Raw genomic sequence first — 19,541 nt, 5'->3', positions numbered from 1 at the left:
TCTCAAGGGGAGGGGGTAGGACAAACGAGGAAGTTGCCAAGAAGATGAATCAGATGGCCACATAAGTGTCATAAGGCCAGACAGCTGAGGTTGCTGACACAGTGTGAGCAAACTATGGCCTGAAATGAAAATTAAAGTCACCTGTAGCCAATATCCTAAACCTACATGATACCAGGCTTAGTAACAAAAAGCAAAACTACCACTTACTGAGTGCTTTTTCATGTGAGAGCCTTACATCCATATATCCTACCCTCACAGCAATCTTGCCAGCTGGTACTATTGATTCTGTTATATAAATAAGGAGGGTGAGCCTCCAAGAAAGTAAAAGAGACTTGCTGGGGGCGCCGTAGATACTGAGAGTCACTGGGATTTGAACCCAGCTCTGTTTGGCTCCAAAGCTCATGTACAGTGTTACCTTTGAGAAAACCTCCAATTCAGAGTTGTAAGTGATGCTCGGAGTGTAAACCAGCCCCACTCAGAAAGACCCAGGGGCGTGGACAGAGTGTCTATCTCTCTGGATGGCATCTGATTCACTGGTCTTCCCACCCCAGACTTCTGTTGTGTCTTTCTGGAGACAGATGGACAGGGTCGTTTCATTGGGCCAGAAAAGGATCCTCCCCTTGTGAAAACAGAACGAAGCGTCTTGCAGAGAGGAAACACTGGCACTAGGGTGGGGATTTCGGATAAGCAATGCTATGCCATCACCCTGGTCATCCCCCTTTGACAGCTCACCTTCTCTGTACCCGTCACAGGCAGTATGGACATTTGTACAGCCAGGGGCTGCCACTTGCTCTTGTGCCACTGTCTCCATGGGATTTCCTGTGATTACCACTGTCACCCATAACTGATGGTCCCTTGACTCCCTTCTCTGCCTAAGCTGTTCATTTCATCTCCGTGTTCCTGCCCCTCCAGATCAAATGGACTGGAACTGACTTAACAATTTTAGCAAAAACAAAGAAGACTACCAAAACCATTTTTAAGATGTCTTAAAGTTGTAAAACATTCTTAACTCACAGTGCTTACAAAGAACAAGAGTCAGATTCTAAACTGATGGAGAGGCACTTCCAGGTCTCAGCCCCATTCTCTGGTCTCACCAACCTCTCCGCAGATCCCTTCCCCACTTCCCCCCCAGAGGCAGCAGGGTCCCTGCCAGAGGCTTGCTCCTGAGGCCTCAGACAGCAATGCCACACCCCTTGTTTCCCTCCACCCCGCCACTGGGGCCCACAGTCAGACCCAGCGCAGCAGCCCTTCACTCTGCCACTGGGGAGGGTGGCAAGATTAGTCCCTCATGGTGGCAAGTTTCTATTCTCACTTATTTTTCATAAGAGGAGAGAATGTTGTTTCTCTTTTTTTTTTTAACATCTCCTTTTAATCTTGACCCCAGCCCTCTCCCAACCTCAATTCTGCAGGACTTTCTGATCTTAGTAGCCTATGGGAGCTGTGTCTTCAGAAGCCAACTGTGTAGCCTTAGGTAGTATTCAGGGGCTGGCTGCAAGAATGGTATCTCCTGGCATCTTCCCAGGCTGCCTCAACCTGTCCCCAGGGCAGGTCACCATTGTCATCCCCAAGTGACGCTTTTATGGGTGTTTTTTCCCATCTGCTGAGTCCACAGTGTTCCTGGCCTCTTTCCAGGCCTTACCCACTGTGAGCTGCCCAGGGGATTTCAGATTCCTTGAATTGTCCCATAGCAGTGTCTGGGAGATGCAGTGGTCCCCCAGCCAGCTCCTGAGTGAGTGACGGGTCAGGAGAATAGCTTGGGTTGACCATCCTGGTCTCCATTAGGGTTGTTAGCACATGAAAGCAGTATTTGTAGAGCCTGGAAAAGGAGTGACTATGACAGACGTTAGATGGTGGCTGTAGCTACACCGTAAAGGCCCCATTGGGTGAGAGGGTGGGTGGAGGGCCGAGCGTGTCACTTTGGTTCTTGACTACAGCAAAGGCAAGATGAGATCCAAATGTCCACAGTCCTTAAAATAAATTTGTGCATTGACTAGTGAAATTCTCTAGTTTGGAATTCTGTGAGTTTAGGCTGCACAGCACAGTACAGGCAAAAGGAATGGGTTCCAGAATCAGTAAGAACTGGGTTCAGATCCCAGTTTCAGCTTCAGGGAGCTGTGAGAAATTGGGATCGTCACGGGCTTTCTCAAAAACTGGGCTTTGCGTCCAGTAGAATGAAGATTATAGTCTTGTTTCCAAAGACCTGGTGAGGGAACCTATGGCCACATGTACAAACTGAGTCAGAAGGGGCATGTTCAGTAACTATGATTTCTTACCCTATGGGGCATGTCCAATGTGAGGGCCCTTTGGGGACATTCCAGCTGCCACCCCCACTCAGAGGAGGCTGCCTGCTGGTCAGGGTGGTGCTTGACTTAATGCTATCATCATGGTGACTACTTTTTTTTTTAATTGGTTTGAGAGAGAGAGAGAGAGAGAGAAACACTGATTTGCTGTCCCACTTATTTATGCATTCATTGGTTGATTCTTTTATGTGTCTTGACTAAAGATCAAATCCCCAACCTTAGTGTACTGGGACAATGCTCTAACCAACTGAGCCACCGGGCCAGGACCATGGCTACTACTTTATCCCCAACTCCTATGAATGATCAAAAGGACAGGCTGTTCTGTGTTGCTGAGGGCCTGATGCAGACTGGGTGCCCTGGGAAGGTGACTTTGAAGTGTGGGATGGGAAGAAAGCAGGATTGGGCCAAGGGAGAAGTTGAGCTGTGATGCAGTTTCAAGGAAGGCCTCGGCTGACCGGCCATACAGGTGGCTCTGGAGCTGAAATGGCCCTTCAGACCTGTCCCAAGTTGGGTGTGGGGGCCTGACCACTAAGAGGGCCCTTGGAGGAGGTGGTTCCCTTCAAGGCAATTCCTGATGAGAACGGACAGTGAGGGCATTGTGTCAGCAGCACTTTCAGCATCTGGGGGATTAAGTCCTTCATCTTTTGAAAGGGGACTCTGGTGGGCAGAGCACAGTGCCCACCACCAGGGTGCCAACGCATGGGCCAGCAGCGCCACCTCTGCGTTCACTGAGTGAACCATATGTCCCTCGGTAAAATGCTACGTCCCTGGGAGTTTCTGTGGCATTTCTGTATACTCTTCCGACCTTGTAGGCTTGTCATACTCAGGACTTGCATCTGTTCTCCTTCAGCTCTGACAGCTGAGGATTCTTCAGGCCCAGAGAGTGGGCAAATCACAGAAGGAGTATTCTCCTACCTCTGAGCCAAATGATTTTGCCGAAGTCTGGACACTCCAAAGGTGTCCCAGTGCACTTAGGACAGATGCCAAGCTCCTGGCTCTGGCCTTCAAGATCCTTTGAGGTCTGGCCCCTGCCTGCCTTTCCTGTCTCATCTCGTGTCAATCCCTTCTTTTATCCCAAAGCTCTAGGGCACAGCTGCTTAAGAGAACTTTCTACAGTTACGAAAATATTTTATACCTGTGCTGTACAATTCAGAAGCCATGAGCCACATGTGGTTCTAGTAGGTTGAAATGTGGTTAGTGAGACTGAGGAATTGAATTTCTTATGTAGCTTACATTTAATTGTAAGTAGCCTAGTAGCTAGTGGCATTAGACATCACAGCTCCAGCCACATAGGCCTTTTTTCTGTTTCCCACACACCCAAGCTTGTTCCTACCACAGGGCCTTTGCGCTTGCTGTTGCTTATTAAGAATGATGGTGCCTGACCGGGCGTGGCTCAGCGGTTGAGCGTCGACCTAGGATCCAGGTGATCGGGGTTCGATTCCCAGTCAGGGCACATGCTCGGATGCAGGCTTGATCAATGACTCTCTCATCATTGATGTTTCTATCTCTCTTTCTCCCTCTCGTTTCCTCTCTCTGAAATCAATAAAGATATATTTAAAAAAAAAAAAAAAAGAATGATGGTCCCTGGGATCCTCTCACACTGGCTCTTTCTCATGCTCTAAGTTCTGACTCCAACATCTCCTCAGAAAGACCTTCCTCTACCACCTAAGCCAGAGCATTTTTGCATTTTCCCAAATTTCAGCCCCCCTTCTTTAGATTTTTACATTATATTTTAATTATATTTATCAATGCCTGAATTTTCCTCACTTATTTATTTCTGTTTATTGTTTATTGCCTACAACTAGGAAGAAGAATAATAATGAAAAGCTAATATTTAAATAACACTATGTGTCAGGTACCAATTTAAGCACTTCACACTATTATCTCATTTAATTCTCACAACAGCCCTATGAGGGAAGTACTGTTTTATGCTCCCTTTACAGACGAGGGCACTGAAGCTCAGAGGTTTACTTGCCCAAGGTCACACATCAGCACTGACTCTGCCATTTTCACCTCTGTAGCCCCAGCTCCAACTTACAGTGCCAGACACATAAAGCCAGGGCTCCCTAAGTAACCACTGACCACCCAGGACTTCGCTAGGTGTAGGCCCAGGTGCGGAAGCTGAGCTGGTGTGGGCCCAGGAAGGCCTCCAGTCCTGGGTTGAGAACTAGCCTTACTGTTCTGTGGAACCCCAGGCTGGAATGGTGGGCTGGGGACAGGGCTGGTAGTGATTCAGTGTGGCCTGTAGTCATACCCACCTGATCCTGGGAGACCCCAGTGGGCTACGTGAGGGAGAGAAGTGGGCCTGACCGGGCTAAACTGACAAACCTTTCTCCTGGGCAGTGAAGTGGTGTTCTAGGCCAAGGTATGCGATCCACAGCCAAGGCTGGGGCTGGACTGGGGCTGGACTGGGAATGGACTAGGGCTGGGACTAAAGCTGGATTGGGGCTGGGACTAGGCTGGGACTGGGTTGGAGCTGGGGCTGAGGCTGGGGCTGGGGCTGGGGCTGGGGCTGGGGCTGGGGCTGGGGCTGAGGCTAAGGCTGGGCTGGGGTTGGGGCTGGAGCTGGAGCTGGAGCTGGCCTGGGAGGAAAGCTGGGCTAGGGCTGGAGCTGGACAGAAGCTGGGCTGGGACAGGGGCAGGGGCTGGCCTGGGGCTGGAGCTGGAGCTGGGCTAGGGCTGAGGCTGGGTCTGGGATGGGGCTGAATCAGGGACAGAGGCTGCTATGCTTGTGTTTATTGTGCTTTCCTGGCGCTCCAGGCAGAAAGGGACCAGAGTTTTGGAGACCACCCAGCCTCTTCCTCTGTGGAGAGTTCTCACACCCCCTGCGCTGCCTTGGGCTGTCCAGCTGGAGGCAGTGGGTGGAGGGGCTCTGTGCTGAGTTGCAGTGGGATAGCTGTAGGCTCTTTCGGAATCAGCACCTGATAACACAGCCTGGTCTCCCCAGGGCGCCCGCCCCTCTAAACAGCATCTTCTCTTAATTAAAAAGTCAAGCAGGGCCTCCTGTGGGAAAGGGACATTCCTTGAAGAGGGGTCGCTAGCAGAGGCTTCACCCCGTCTTGATGCTGCTGTCCCATTTCCTGTGGGATCTGCATCCACCCCCTCCCAGTGTGCAGCCCCCCATCCTCACCTCTAAACCCCACTTATAGGAGGAAGGTGCTTTGGACGAGGAGCCTGGAACACAAGTGCTGGTTCTAAGGAGGCCTCTTTGCTGGGTGACCTGGAGCAACCTTCTTAACCTCCAAGCTCAAGTACAGTTCTCTAAAAACTCTCCAGAGTTTACTCATGTGAGGTCAGAAACAAGTGCAAAAAGTCATAACCATCTTCCCAAAGGTTTCATGTTGACTCAATAGTCCCACTTCTTGGCCTAAGAAAATAATTTATCAAAAGAAAAGTGCTAATTGCACAAAGATAGTCACTGCAGCATAAAATACAAAAACCATGCAAACTTCCAGATCTAGTAACCAACAAGTAGGGAAAACGTGGTATATTGCTCAGCCATTTAAAAAATGTCACTTGGAAGGCTGCACGAATGCACGCTGGTGTCAGCTCTGCAAACGTGGGTATGCATGTGGCCCAGGATCAGAGGAAAGAAGAGAAATGGAAACAGTTGTGTGAGAGCAGGGGGCTGGAGGATTAGGGATGATGATTTTCTTTCCCAAAATGTCCTTTAATGTTCTTAAAGAGCTGTTTTAACAATAAATAAATGTCAGAAAAACAAACTCTTTTTCGAAAGCAAAGCCAAATATAAGATCCAGAGTGTTTTCACTGTTCTCAGCTCAGATGTATCCAGTTCCTTGGCTCCTTGTTCACCCCAGGACCCCACAGCCCCAACACGTCCGCATGAGGTCACACCCTAGCCATGCGAGTCGGGCCCTACCCCCAGCCTGTCTGGGCTGCTGTTTAAACTGCAGAGCCTAAGGTTGTCCTTTCCTTTTCCTTCTGCTAGTCCTCCTGTTCCATGTTTAAGGCCCTCTCTGTTCAGAAGATAGTGGTTTGCATCGCTCTGCTTGCCACCAGACTCTGACTAGAATTTCTGCATCCTCAGTTTGACCTGCGGTTGTGCTGAGACCCTGGCCAAGGATGGCAAATATGTTTCCTCAGAGGTGCCAGCTCTGATTGATTTGTTGTGGCTTCCAAAAGTGTGCAAGCAGCAGCACTGAAATAGATTAGTCATGTATGCCACAGGCCCTGGATATAGGAGCAGCGGTACGTGTCTCAGGTATTTGCGATCCTAGAGTAGTCTGGTTCTAAAAGCAGGGCTCTGACATCCAGGCTTTCATCTCAGCCCTGCCAGTGCTTCCTTGGAGAATCTTGGGTACTGTGCAACTTCGTCCTGTGTAAGGAAGGGTGGATGCGCCCAGTTCTCCAGGCAGCATGCTGGTGTGGGGAGAGGGTGGACTTTGCAGTCTGATGGACCCAGCTGAGAATCTCGGCTCCATCATTTATTAGCCGTTTGACCTTGGACAATCTATTTAACCTCATTGAGCCTTGGAGTTCTCATCTGTAAATTAGAATACTTGCAGATAAGCTGTGTTATGAAGATTAGAAATAGTGACTAGAAAGCGTCCAGTCTACTGCCTGACAAGTGGTAGCTGTTACTCTGGCCACAGTGAGGCTTGGTGGTGCAATTCAGGCAGGTGGCATAGAAGAAGGCCCATGTGGAGTCACTAGGCTGCTGTCCATGAGGCTATATATTTATTTGTGGTTCCCTGGCCCACAGTTATATGTGCATGCCTTAACCTTGGCCTTGTGGGCAAATAACATAGCTGCTTGAGACATGATTAATTCAGAGACAGAGATAAGCACATTTTTCACTTGGTTATGCTATTATAAATTAAAACACTCTGTATTATGACCAAGCATTAGCATAACCCTGCCTTAGCTCCAGGCCTGAGTAAAATTCAGCTTCTAACTCGGCTGACTTCCTGAGGCCTGGGCCCTGTTCAGTGCGCATCTTTACCTCTGGGCTTCCACGTCCAGTGGAAGGAGAGAGGCAAAAAGAGAAGAGTGTAAATCTGCTTGAAGGTGGCATAACCAAACAATTCCACACGTAGTAAAAGCTAGCCCGCAAACACAAGCTCATTGTCCAAACACTGTCGTGACATTGTTTCTTCATAGTTCCTTCATTTAGGTAATAGCCGGTGGGCCCACCCCTGCACTCATCCGTGTATTCAGCAGAGATTTTCTGAGCACATATTCTGGGCCAGCAGTTCTGGGCTGTGGAATTGGAACAGATCAGGCCTGGAAGGTCCCCAGAGATTGTGTATTGTGAATTAGCGGCTTGAGGTCCAAATATAGCTTGTAAGACTTGGTTTTAAATTTTCTTAAATTAGTAACAATATTTAGAAATCAGAAGATTTTACATAAAATATCCAATTTGGGGCTTTTCTTGAATATTTTCAAGATCTGACAATAATGGGTCTTCATCCCCACCCGGCAGGACTTGGTTAGAGTTGATGGGTGGTAACTCCATTTTAGAAACACAAGCAAGCCCTTAGCACTTTGCCACAGTCTCTACCACTCCCTATCGCATTACACCTGCCTGCTTCATTTGCTTATGTTACTTGCCTGGCTCCTTGTAGGCACCAGAGTTTGCAGCATCTAATCTCTCTCAGCTCCTCTTGGAGTAGTGACTAAAGAATAAATGACCACACCCAATAGAAATCTTGCAATCTAACAGAAAAGCCAGGTAGAAAACATGGAATTGGCATCTACACATAGAAATGAGAATGATAACTAACAATATTTGGAGACTTGGAGAGAACTGAGCATGGTACCATATGGAGGTTGCCATAAGTCAAAGCCAAGTGCCTGGAGGAGGTGGTAAGGAATGGCAGAGCACATGCTGAGACTTTTGCTGAGAACTGTTTGTGCCTTTTGGATGTGACAAGGGAGCATCACTTGCTCAACTGCTGATTTCCTGGGAAGGCCCCGGTGAGGGGTGGGGGTGGGGCAGGAAGTAACTCTCCTTGGGAGATAACTCCAGGGCAAATAGGAGCATCTCACTGCTTCTTGAAGATTCAGTCAAGGGTGAGGGGTTCAAGTGAGACTCCAGATCCTTATCAGAACAGAGTGGAGGTCCTGATTGATTTCCACCTTGAGCACACAGGGGCAGCCGGACAGAGCCTCTCCGCATTCCCCAGGCCCACTTTTGCCATCTGCGCAGCAGCCCTGCCCCTCTGTCCTGTGCTGGAGGCTGCTCCAGGAAACTGGAGGCCAGAGAACAATGCTTGCCCTTGGCCTGAATCTGCAGAATTGGGCCCATAATCTCCACCGGCAAGACCTACCTCTGAGATTTCCTCACTCAGGACTTCTGATGCTGACCTCCCCCTGGAAGTGTCAGGGGCCCAAGGAAGCAAGAAAATGCGTAATTTGTTCCGTCAGTTCAAACCTGGTGACTTCCATCTGTACTATTTTATTCAGTGGTCACCCAGCCCCATCCATCCTGCTCTGCTTATCTCAGCTCACCCTGGCCCTGCCTGTTTGTTTTCCATGGTTTCCAGGGTTTCGGGGGCTCATCTGAATGCAGTGCAGCAGGGGGACTAACAGCCTGGACCCTGGAATCAGCCTGTCCCTCACCAGCCTGGGACCCTAAGCAGGAGACTCCACCTCTCTGTGCCTTAGTTTTCTCATCTGTGAAAGCAGGGTAACAAAGGGATCCATCTTATAAGGCTTGTAGGGATTGAATTTGGTCATATGCATATAACATTAAGAATGGTGCTTGGCACATGGAAAGAGCTCTTTAGGTATTAGCTGTTCTTCTGTTAGAACACAGAGGAAGGTATCATACCCTTCAGGGGTAGGACATCATCGTTTCCAACTTCATAACCACAGGAGTTATCCTAGCAATAGTTTATTGAGTGCTTACTTAAGCCAGGAACAGTATTCACCCCTTTACCAGTATTCTCTCATTTACTCCTCAAACTCCAACGAGGTAGATATGTCATTTCTCTCATCTTACAGAAAAGGACACTGGAACTCAAAGAGGTTAAACAACTTGTCCAAGGTCACACAGCTTGTAAGTAGCAAAGTCAGGATTTGACTGTGGCTGTTTGGTTCCAAAGCCCATGCTCTTACCTGTGATTCTGGGCTGGAGCTCAATTTAATAAACAGAAGGTCCAAGTTGTCAAGTCAGGTTTCTATTCCATTCCTTCTAAGTAAAGGGAGGAGCAGTGAGACCATGTGTGCATGTGGCAAGTTATGGTTCTTGCTCAGACAGGCAGTGTCTGGATGGCATTAGCCATTAACCCTCATTGGGGGCGCTCGGGGACCCCCCTTTAAGAAAGAGATGGGAATGGCCTGAAGTTGGCCCTTGGATAAAGCCGTGCAGTCCTCAAAGAGACTAAAAAGGACTCACCGCAGATTTTCTTTCTCAGCAGTCTGACTGACCCTGTCACCCCACCACCTAAATTTTGCTGACTCCTACTTGCTTTCCCAGCTGAAGCGATCGATGTAAAGGGATAGAAAGGAAAGTGTTAGAGTGCATCTGGTTCCAGGTCCCGGCTCTGCCACTCGCCGGCTGTGTGACCTTAGACAAATTACTTAACTTCTCTGTGCCTCGAGCCCCATCTGAAAAATGGAACAATAATAGCACTGACCTGCCTGTCAGGGTTGTTGTGGCTACTCAGTGAGATACTGCGTAGTTTGGGGCTAAGGATATGCCTGGGTTCTAGCTGTACAACCATAGGCCAGTAACTTCACCTCTGCCTCAGTTTTCTCATCTGTTAGTGGTCAGTGATAGTGCAGTTACCTTATAGGACTCTTGTGGAGAGTAAATGAGTTCATGTATAACATGTTCAGCTCTTGGTGGTGGCTGGTGAGTGCTCAGTAAACCTTAGTGTTTATAGCAATGATGAGACAAAGACTCTGGATGCCAGCCCCATGATGGGTTGTCCAAAAATATTACTCTAAAATAAAAAAGCCCTTCCTTGGGAAGCACAGGACATCTACCTGCGAAGCCTGCGGCTTCTGCCAGGCCTCTGAGAGGTAGCGTCCTGTGTGGATCTGACTAGGGCCGCGACCCGGCCTCTCTGCTCCCAGCAGTCAAGGGGTGGGGTCCTGCCAGCAGAGCTGTGACGCCTGAGCCTCCCCAAGCAGGGCCTTCCCAGGAACATCAGCTACAGTGGCCAGATCTGGCATCAGGAGGACAGTCCAGGGTCAGAGGTGTGGTGCCTCAGAGGCCTGTCCTGCAGGAACCCATGTGACACCAAGGGAAGAAAGCAAACTCTGGCTCAGGGCTGGAGTGCTGGGAGTGACAGTCAAGGGTCTTGCTAAGGCCACTTGCCTCTTGCAGTATAGTCACTGGTCACTGGGACCAGTTCTGCAAGCAGGGAACTGGTCAGAGGGTGGGAGTGGGAAGAGGAGACTGGAGTCGGCTGGGCATCCCCTGGGAGGTTCGGGGTACCACTTCCCCTGCCTGTATCTTGGTCCCTCACCCGTAAAACGGGACTGCCGATACCTACACAGCCCTTCAGGGTTTTTTGTGGGTGGAATGAGGAAAGTTAAAACAGCCTAGAAAAGGCAGAAAGGCTGGACGTGAATAGAGCGGGCCCATCCAGCCACATAGCACCGCAGGCAGGAGCTCACTGGGAGTGGGGACCCAGGTGGGTGGAGGCCCTGAGGGAGAAAGGACGGCATCTTTCCAAGAGCTGCAGCAAACCCAGCTCTAATCTGGATGCCTGAAGGGTGAGAAAAATAACCAGAGTAACCCCGCCTCTTCCTGTTTAACTGGCCCTGTAGCCTGGGGGCCGGAGCCTGACTCTGGGGCTCCTGGCCTCAGTGTGGAGGTCTGTGGGAGACAGTAGGAAGGGTGACCAGCAGATGAGCCTCGCTCGAGGGAGAAGCCGGCCAGAAGCTCAAGCCTCTGGACAGTGTCAGGGGTGTCACCTGAGGAGTGACATGTGATATGTGACACGCAGGGGTGGCATCTCCTGAGCTGGGGAGGAAGCCCCCAAGAACAGGGACAGTGTCTGTCTTTGACAGCCTCTAGCACGGCAACCCACACAAGGCTGGCACTGAGCAGATGTTCTTGATAATACATATTATGAAGTGAGCATGACAGGGACGCAGCACGTGCACTAAGGAGCAATTGTCTTCACCCTCCTGACTGTGCTCGGCTTTGCTTCCCAGCCCCTGCCTCTGCTGAAGGGCGGGAAAGAGGGCCCAGAGTAGCAGCCACTGCTCCGCCGGTTCAGGACACCATTCCCTTCTCTCTTCTCCCCCTAGGGTTACCGCTGTCGTGGTGTTGGAGAGGGGACATAGGCGTGGCCTGTGGCCATTCTTTAGCCTGATATGTTGTCCATCCAGCCAGGGGCTGAGCGTTGCCCCCTGTCCCCTGGGCAGGGCCCCTGTAGCCAGGTCCCCACATGGCCAGGTCCCTAGACCCAGTCTCCTCCCCCTTGTCTGTGGTCTCCAGCCCTCCAGCCCAGTAGCCCTCGCAGCCACTCCCAGAGCCTCAGGGCTGCTCCCCCCCCCCCCCCCCCCCCCCCCCCCCCCCCCCCGTTACAGGGTGCGTGGGAATCTGGGTTGGTGGGAACTGTAGGCATTAGAATGGGATCTCCTGTCCTTCAGCGTCCTCAGCTGTCCGTGGATGTTCCCCCTTTGCCTTCTAAAACCAACCTCACCAGAGCCTTCTGCACAAGGGTTCCTGGCCCCAAGCACTTACCCTCATCCCGTCCTCGCTAGGCCTAGGATCTTCTTCCCTGCAGACATGGACTATGTGAAGATTTGGTAGAGACCAGAATAAAATCAGGGTTCTGTTAGGAAGGAGGAAGGGAAAACAGGTGCTGGGGAGGCAACCAAGACAGTGCTACCCAGGCACGCCCTCCGTATCCAGAAATGACAGGCAAGGCATCTGAGCCTCCCCCATCCCACCACTCCCTCCTATCTCCAGGCATTCACCAAATAAGATGGGGAGCCAGGACATAAAGGGGACAGCCTTTGGGTTGAAGGGAGGAGTTTGCCAAGGGCAGAGTGGTCCAGAAACCCCTGGAGCTGGCCCAAGGCCCCAACAGGCTGGAGAGCGGCTTCCATGGTATCTGCAGGAAGGTGGCCACTGGAGTTGCCCTCCACTGGCTCCAGATGTGGCAGCAGTAGGCCAACCAGGGACTTCTTGGGGCCAGGGAATGAAATAAACTGGAGGGATCTTGCTGGCTCCTGTCCCTTCCATGTTCACACCTCCCAGTCCCTCTGCATGATGAGATGGCTCCAGCACACCACCGTCCAAGTAGCTGTAGATTTCTTCTAAGAAATGTAAAGCCTCCCGTCTTCCCTTGAAGCTCTGGGAAGAGCTCCAGATTAGGATTCAGGATCACTTGTCAGGATCACATAAGCCAGTTTTGTCCCTTCTGAGCCTCAGTGTCCTCATCTATAAAATGGGGGTTGGATTGTGGTGAATCTCAGTGAGCGAAGCTATGAGGAAGGGCTCTGTCGGTCAAAAGCATGACTTGTCAGACATGTTCCTGGGGCACCAGATCCAGACAGTCTGCCCTGAAATCGTAGTCAGACCTCCCTATAAAGTCAATATTCCTGCCGCAGGGCTATAAGAGAAAAGGGCTTTTTCTCTTTGATGTCAACCTCAAAGGACAGAGGCTGCCTCCAAGCTCATTCAGTTTCCCTTAACCTGCCATCATGCCTGTCACTGATGAATTTCTCTCGATGGTTTTTGAAGCTGCAAGTGTTTCCCTCCTTCACCTCTCCCTAAGGCAGAGGTTACTCTCTTATTTCTCCTATGTGTGCCTCCTTCAAGCTTCAGGACCCCATGGTCCTAGGAGGCTGTGCCAAGCTGTGCTCGCCCTTCCTTGGTGTCAGGCAGATCTGGGTTCTAGGGCCATGTGTGAGCTCTGCGACCGTGAACACATACCTTGAACTCTCTGGGCCTCAGCTTTTTCATCTATGGAACGGGAATAATAATAATAGCTACTTTACTGGGTTGTTGAGCAGACTGGGTGAAATAAGGTACATAAAGTTCTTTGCATAGTGTCAGGCACAGAATAAATGCTCAATAAATGAATTATTATTTGTCCTAACAAGGTCTTGAGGTAGAAAAGGCCAACCTATAGAATAATGGGATCCTAAGAGTTGGCAAACCACAGGATGGAGTGAGGGCTAGCGCCCCAACCCAGGGGCATCGGCAGAACCATAGGCACACAAGGAGCCTGGAAGCAGCACTAGTCCCATTAGTCCAGTGCAGGCTTCTCAATTAACATTTGGGGCCAGATAATGCTTTGTTGTAGGAAACTGCCTGGGCATTGTAGGATGTTTAGCAGCACACCTGGCCTCTACCCACTAGAGGCCAGAGCAGGTAGTTGTAACAATCAAAAATCACTCCAAATATTGCCAACTATCCCCTGGGGGACAAAATCCCCTCCGGTTGAGAATCCCTGCTCCAACAGACAGAGCGTGACAGGCACTGTTAGTCACCCAGCTCAAAGGAGGGCCCTGGAGGCAGAGCATTTGTCCTGGCAGAATGAGTGGGCCGGCACGTGGCAGAGCCAAATGGCAGGTGGTCAGCTTCAGGCAGCCTGGCAACAAGCACCAGCAGGCATGGGTCAGGGCTAGGACCCCATCTGCTGGGAGCCCAGCAGTCAAGCAGGGTCAGATCACAACTCATACGACGTTGACCCTGGGCACATCCTATCACTCTTTCCTTTCCTAACCAGGACCAGGACTGGAGCCAGGGTCTGGGCAAGGCCAAGCCCTTGGGGAGGGGGTGAGAGTTTACCTGGAAGGTCATCCCACCCCTGATGACCTTCATGACCTCTAGATGGAGAGCACAGGCTCCTGGTAAGAGAGAGCTGGTTCAAATTCAGGCTCTGCTATATGGAAATTGAACCTAAAAAGAGAAAAAGAAAAACCTCACACACTGCCACTTAAAACAAGAAGACCACCTTAGGCAGGTTGCTTACCTCTGAGCCTTAGGTTGCTCGTCTATGATACGAAGATGGCAATGCCAGCCTCGCCTGGCTGCTGCAAGGATTAAATGTCCTGTTATAATGACCATACTCAGCATTACACCTGCACGTAATGGGCACTCAGTGAAAGCTGTTGACTGAAAGAATGAATCCTTCTGCAGCAAACCTTTCTCCTAAATCCTTTTGTTAGTCTTAGGCCTCTTCTCTGGACTTTCTCCAGCTTTCTAACATAGGAAACTGTTGACTTCTCAGCAGGAGAAAATGCGTTATTCATCTCCGTATCACTAGAGCGTAGCATCAGGCCTGGAAGACATTCGGTGCTTAAAAAATGAAGTTTTCCTTCCGCAGAGGGCAATGACTGTGCTTTATTCATCTCTGTGGAGTCATAGCCCAGCACAAAAACTGACATGGTAGGTGATCATTAAGTGTTTGTTGAGCCCGGCCGGGCGTGGCTCAGCAATTGAGCATCGACCTAGGATCCAGGAGATAGTGGCTCGATTCCCGGTCAGGGCACATGCCTGGGTTGTGGGCTCGATCCCCAGAAGGGGGCGTGCAGGAGGCAGCCGATCAATGACTCTCTCATCATTGATGTTTCTATCTCTCTCTCCCCCTTCCTCTCTCTGAAATCAATAAAGATATTTTTTTTAAAAAGTTTCTTGAGTGAATGAATGAATGAATGAATGAATATATAAAAAGTGGCCAAAGAAAGCCATGACCCAGAATACTACCCCAGGATTCTCCCTAGGAAACCATTCCTACGTGTAATGTAGGAGGGACATTACTGCTTACTAGGAGGTCAGCCAAACCCTGGGAAGGACAGCCGTGTCCTCACCATGACAGTGGGTGACAGAGGAAGATCTTGGGCAGAACTGCCGCACCCTGGCAGCTGCTGGGGACCCTTCCCTGGGGGCCTGCGGCAGGCTGCTCTGCTCCCCCCGGGGAACTGGGAGGGGAACTGGGACAGTCTTCATGATTCGCCCTGCTGCAGTAGGTGTGGGTGGGGTCCTCCTCCCTCAGGATGTGGTGGTGTGGCTGTGCCTCTGCAGGGTCAACTACACAGGCATAAGAGACAGTGTGCTTTGTTAGGGAGACCCATGACTAGGGAGTCAGGAGACCTGGTTCTCTCCCATTCCAGTCACCCAGCCACACAGTGACCCTGCATGGTCACTACCCTCCCTGGGCCTCTGTTTCTCCATCTATACAATGGGGACTTGACGATGCTTGGGACAATCATATCCTTGATGCATGGCCAGGGAGACAGGTCAGTCAATAGCCATGTTACTGAGCAAGTGGCTCACACAGAAGACCAACCAGTGACGTCAAGGCATTGCTGGATTTCACAGAGCCACTGTCTCCCCAGGCACCTTGGTGCTGCAGGGCATTGAACACAGCGTCAGGTGCAGCGTTTGCTCTGAAACCTAGAAGTCTGATGAAAGCTGCAGGGGCAGGTCAGCAGTTCAGTTTTCCCAAGGGGCTAAAAATTTTCTAGGGGAACCCTTCAGGATTGTCATTGACGAGGGAGGGGTGTTTGTGATAGCAGAAGCCTTTTCAATAACTCTCCTGTCTCCCTTCCCCTTCCTAAGGTACAGAAGTAACTGACAAATACTGTAGGTGCTTTCCCGCTGCTGAAGTTGGTGTAAGGACGGGTGGGAGGATGCTAGCCTGGAGGGGCAGAGCCACACTCTCCTGCATCAGAAAAAGGATCCGGGAAAGAGCTGGGAGGGCTGGGTGTGGAGAGAGGAGAGGAGGGGAGAGGTGTGGAGAGGGAGCCGCTCTACGTGCAATTCTGGGTGGGGTGAGTAGCTTTTTGACTGAGAGACATGGATAGAGGTACTGTAGCGAAGGACTATGGGGGAGTAACTCAGCATTTCCATGCCTCTGTTTCTTCATCTGCAAGCTGAGGGTAATAGAACCTTCTCCCAAAAGGAAAACGCTCAGAATCGTGCCTGGCACGGAGTAAGGACCAGAGGTATGTGCAGTGATGGTTGTGGTGGATACGAAAACACTTGAAATCTTCCAGATAATTGAAATCACTTAGGGCAGACTAGCAAATGGCTCTTCTGGGACCCGGCAGAGTGCCAAATCCCATATTAGCTACCCGGCTACATCTGGTGGTACCCACGCAGCCGAGACTGCTAACGGGCAGGGCCATCGCCAGAGTCCTGCTGCATCACCAGGGACTCCCTTGCAGCCTGCAGCACTGAGAGCCAGGGCACTGGCAGGCCCGGAGGTCATGGGACCATCCAAAAATTGCTGTGGGCCGAACTTTGTCACCAGCCTGCTTCTCATGAGGATACTTCCCCCAGCCAGGAGGCAAGGACTTTCCAGCTGTGCTGGCCCCTCTAGCAAGCTGTACTCGGGGGATATTTTCAGATTCTGGGTGACATTCCCCTGCCCCTCAGCCTAATAGGTCCCAGATGCTGCCCTCCTCCCTCAGCCTCCCTCCCCACTGCGGCTGTGAAAGCCTGCGCTGGCCTGCAGGGCTGCCTGGGGCCCCCTCACCCAGTCACTACACCTCTTGACTTTTTATTTTTTAATTTAAAACATTTTGTTCCCCCTTAACATGATGGCTTGACAGAGGCCAGCAACAAAGAGGATGTTTCTTTCTGGATGGGGACCAGGACAGAGAAGCTGGCAGACGAAGGTGGAGAGAAGGAAGCCGGCTTTGGGAACGTGAGGAGCGAGGGGAAACACAAGGAGCCTTTATTGGCTAAGCATAAAAGAAGCAACTGGAGTAGCAGCTGTGTTAAAGTGGCCAGGTCGCCAGGGGCTGGGCAGAGGCACCAGGGCCAGCTGGGAATCCCACAGGCCCTGGGGGTTTCATGACTCATGTTCTGCAGAAATACCTTCTAGTTCACTATCTTCCCTCGGATGCTTTGCTCTCCCTTCCCTCCCCTCCCATCCTCCTGCCCCTTTTTGCAGAGCGTTTGAATTTGTAATTCTTGGCCATTGTCAGTAATGAGATAGGGCTACTGCTGAGGCCTGTGGGAGGGAGGCAGGCAAGTGGACACAACTAGAAGGAAAGGACAGGAAAGGAAGGGAAAGGAAAGGAAAAGGGAAGGGGAAAGAGGGGGGCGTGGAGCTGGAGCAGAGGTGGGAGGTGAGAAAGAAGCAGTGGGCAGTAGACCCAGGAGGGCAGAACCGCCTGACTCACAGCTGAACAGAAACCAGGACAGGCCGATAGACCTCAGGCAGGGAACCGAATGAAAAGCCTCCTTCCACCCTGCTGCTTCCTGGGTGTTTCTGTTGCGTTTCATGGAAGCCTGCAGAGGACAATAGCAATGCTGATAATCATAATCTCTTTGGGTTCCGTTATACTTTTGACCTTTTGCAATGGGCCTTGGTCCCCACCACCCTGTGTGCCACAAAACAACTGTATACAAGAGCTGAGGTACATCCCAAGTAGCCCATTTTATAGGGTGGGAAGCTGAGGCAGGAAGTTAGGGCCTAGCAGGGCTGTGCCTGGGGTCCAGACCTCTGAATTTCTCATCCAATTATGAAAATTTGGAGATGAAATAAAGGGAGAAGCGATTATATTGGTGAAAGTGGGCCAGGAAAATACAAACATCGAAGACCAGATGGAAACCCCTCCGCTGAAGAATTCTTGGACGCTGCTTCTAAGGCAGCCCTCCCCACACTTTCATCAGCGACACTGACCCTGGCATTTTCTCTCTCTTTCAGGACCTCCTGTAAGTAACTCCAGCTGCGGCCTGGTCTCACACATCCGAAAGGCCTTGCTCCCTGCTGGTAACTGGGTCCTGGGTGGGGGGACTGACAGCTGGCCTGCTGTCTTCCAGGGGAGCCCCTACACTCTCCAGAGAAGTCTGCAGTTTCCCTCTGTTACCAAATAAGGGACCTGGCCCCAGGAGGGTCTGCCTAGGGCCAGCCGGTAGTGTGTGGGTTCTTGGCTTCATGCAGGAAAAATTTCACAATGCAAGTCCAGGTGACTATTAGGGTACATTTATTAAAGCTGGGGACAGTGAAACAAGGAAGGGCTCAGCGTAGAAGAAGCAATAGGAGAGCCTAGGCAGGGCTGCTTTGGTTCTCTAAAAATGTTATAGGAAAGAAATGAGTGGAGGTGGGGCTACTTTAGCTCTCTGGGAAGCCAGAGAAAAGAAGACCTTGGGGACAGGTGCAGGGGGTTAGCCCAGGACGAACTGTGGCTGCCCATTGCTCCCCTAGTTGCAAGTTTTATGGGGTCCCTTAGAGTTTAGGAGATGCATGCCTGTGGGGAAGAGGAGGGGAAGGGAAATGGTGCAGGCATGCTCCCCAGAGGGAGAGCACACACTGAGCTCTTTGTCTTGAGGGTTATATCTCTCTTGCAGGCAGGAATCTTAGGGGAGGTCTCAGGGGAGAGTTTCAGCAGAATATTCATCAGTTTTCCAGGTGTGCTTTTTCAGGGTCATATACTGATTGGTCAGCGCCAGGGCAGGGGTTCCTTAGTCATTGCAGCTTGTCCTGGCATTGCCCACCTGCTTTTGCTGCTTTTCTGAGCCTGGAGCTGAAATTCAACTGAGGCCTAGATGTTATCTCTAGGAAGGTGACCTTCTTCACCTAGCTGTAAATTGCTCGGCCAGTTTGCTCAGCTGTCTCAGTTTCCCTGTTCTACTTGCCCTGGTTTACTGGCCTATCTCACCTCCAGCACATTGACACAGGGAAGAGGGCCACCACTTTGCTTTCGGTGCACCTCTGCACCCCTCCAGGGCCAGACAACGGCCGCCCCTAGAGCAGGTCCCAATTTCAATCTGAAAGGCTGGCATGCCCCTTTGTTAGCCAGCTCCTTTGTCCACCAAAGAACCGGACTCAAAGAAGCACCAGGTATTAAAAAGAAGAAAGAGATCATCTCTATTCAGTTTCAGTCCTTGGGGGTCTCCTGCTCATTCAGTAAACAGGTCAGTGAGTGGCTGTAAGTGTGGACTGGTCCCAAGGATGTGATGTTCACCCAGCTGTGTGGGCAGCTCCATTATAGCCACGTCACTTTGGGCAGGTGGTGGTGGTGGTTGTTAGGAGAGCAGGGTCAGCAGTTAGATTCGGAGACAACACAAATTATAGACAGCACCGCAAGCTCCTTCCCCTGGCATCGTCACAGGCCCAGGGCAGGGCGGGGAGCCAAGTCACTTCCAGAGAACCTGAGAAGTGTTCAAGGAGACTCGCCCCCGAAGTAATAGGTCCAGAGAACAGGAGCGTGTCTTCTTAAGGATAGCATTTGATACCCCAACAAAAGACCCAGAGGTCGCGGGGGCGGCTGGAGACTGAAGTTGAAAGGGCCCAGCCCTCGGCATCAGATCTTTCTCAAGGTTACTGAAAGCAGCCGGGTTTCATCTGT

General features: G+C 51.0%; 1 protein-coding gene across 1 annotated transcript in view; it reads left to right on the top strand.

The window, feature by feature from the left end:
- The first annotated feature begins 17,899 nt into the window (after nucleotides 1-17,899).
- Nucleotides 17,900-19,541, top strand: part of COL13A1 (collagen type XIII alpha 1 chain) — a 79,536-nt gene continuing 77,894 nt past the window's right edge. The window contains exon 1 of the mRNA XM_081158381.1: nucleotides 17,900-17,904. The gene's annotated coding sequence lies outside the window, so the exon portion shown is untranslated. The remainder of the gene's footprint in view (nucleotides 17,905-19,541) is intronic.

Source organism: Miniopterus schreibersii (assembly GCF_964146895.1).
Source record: "Miniopterus schreibersii genome assembly, chromosome: 14".
Classification (NCBI taxonomy): Eukaryota; Metazoa; Chordata; class Mammalia; order Chiroptera; family Miniopteridae; genus Miniopterus; species Miniopterus schreibersii.
This window is presented reverse-complemented; position numbering and strand designations above follow the sequence as displayed.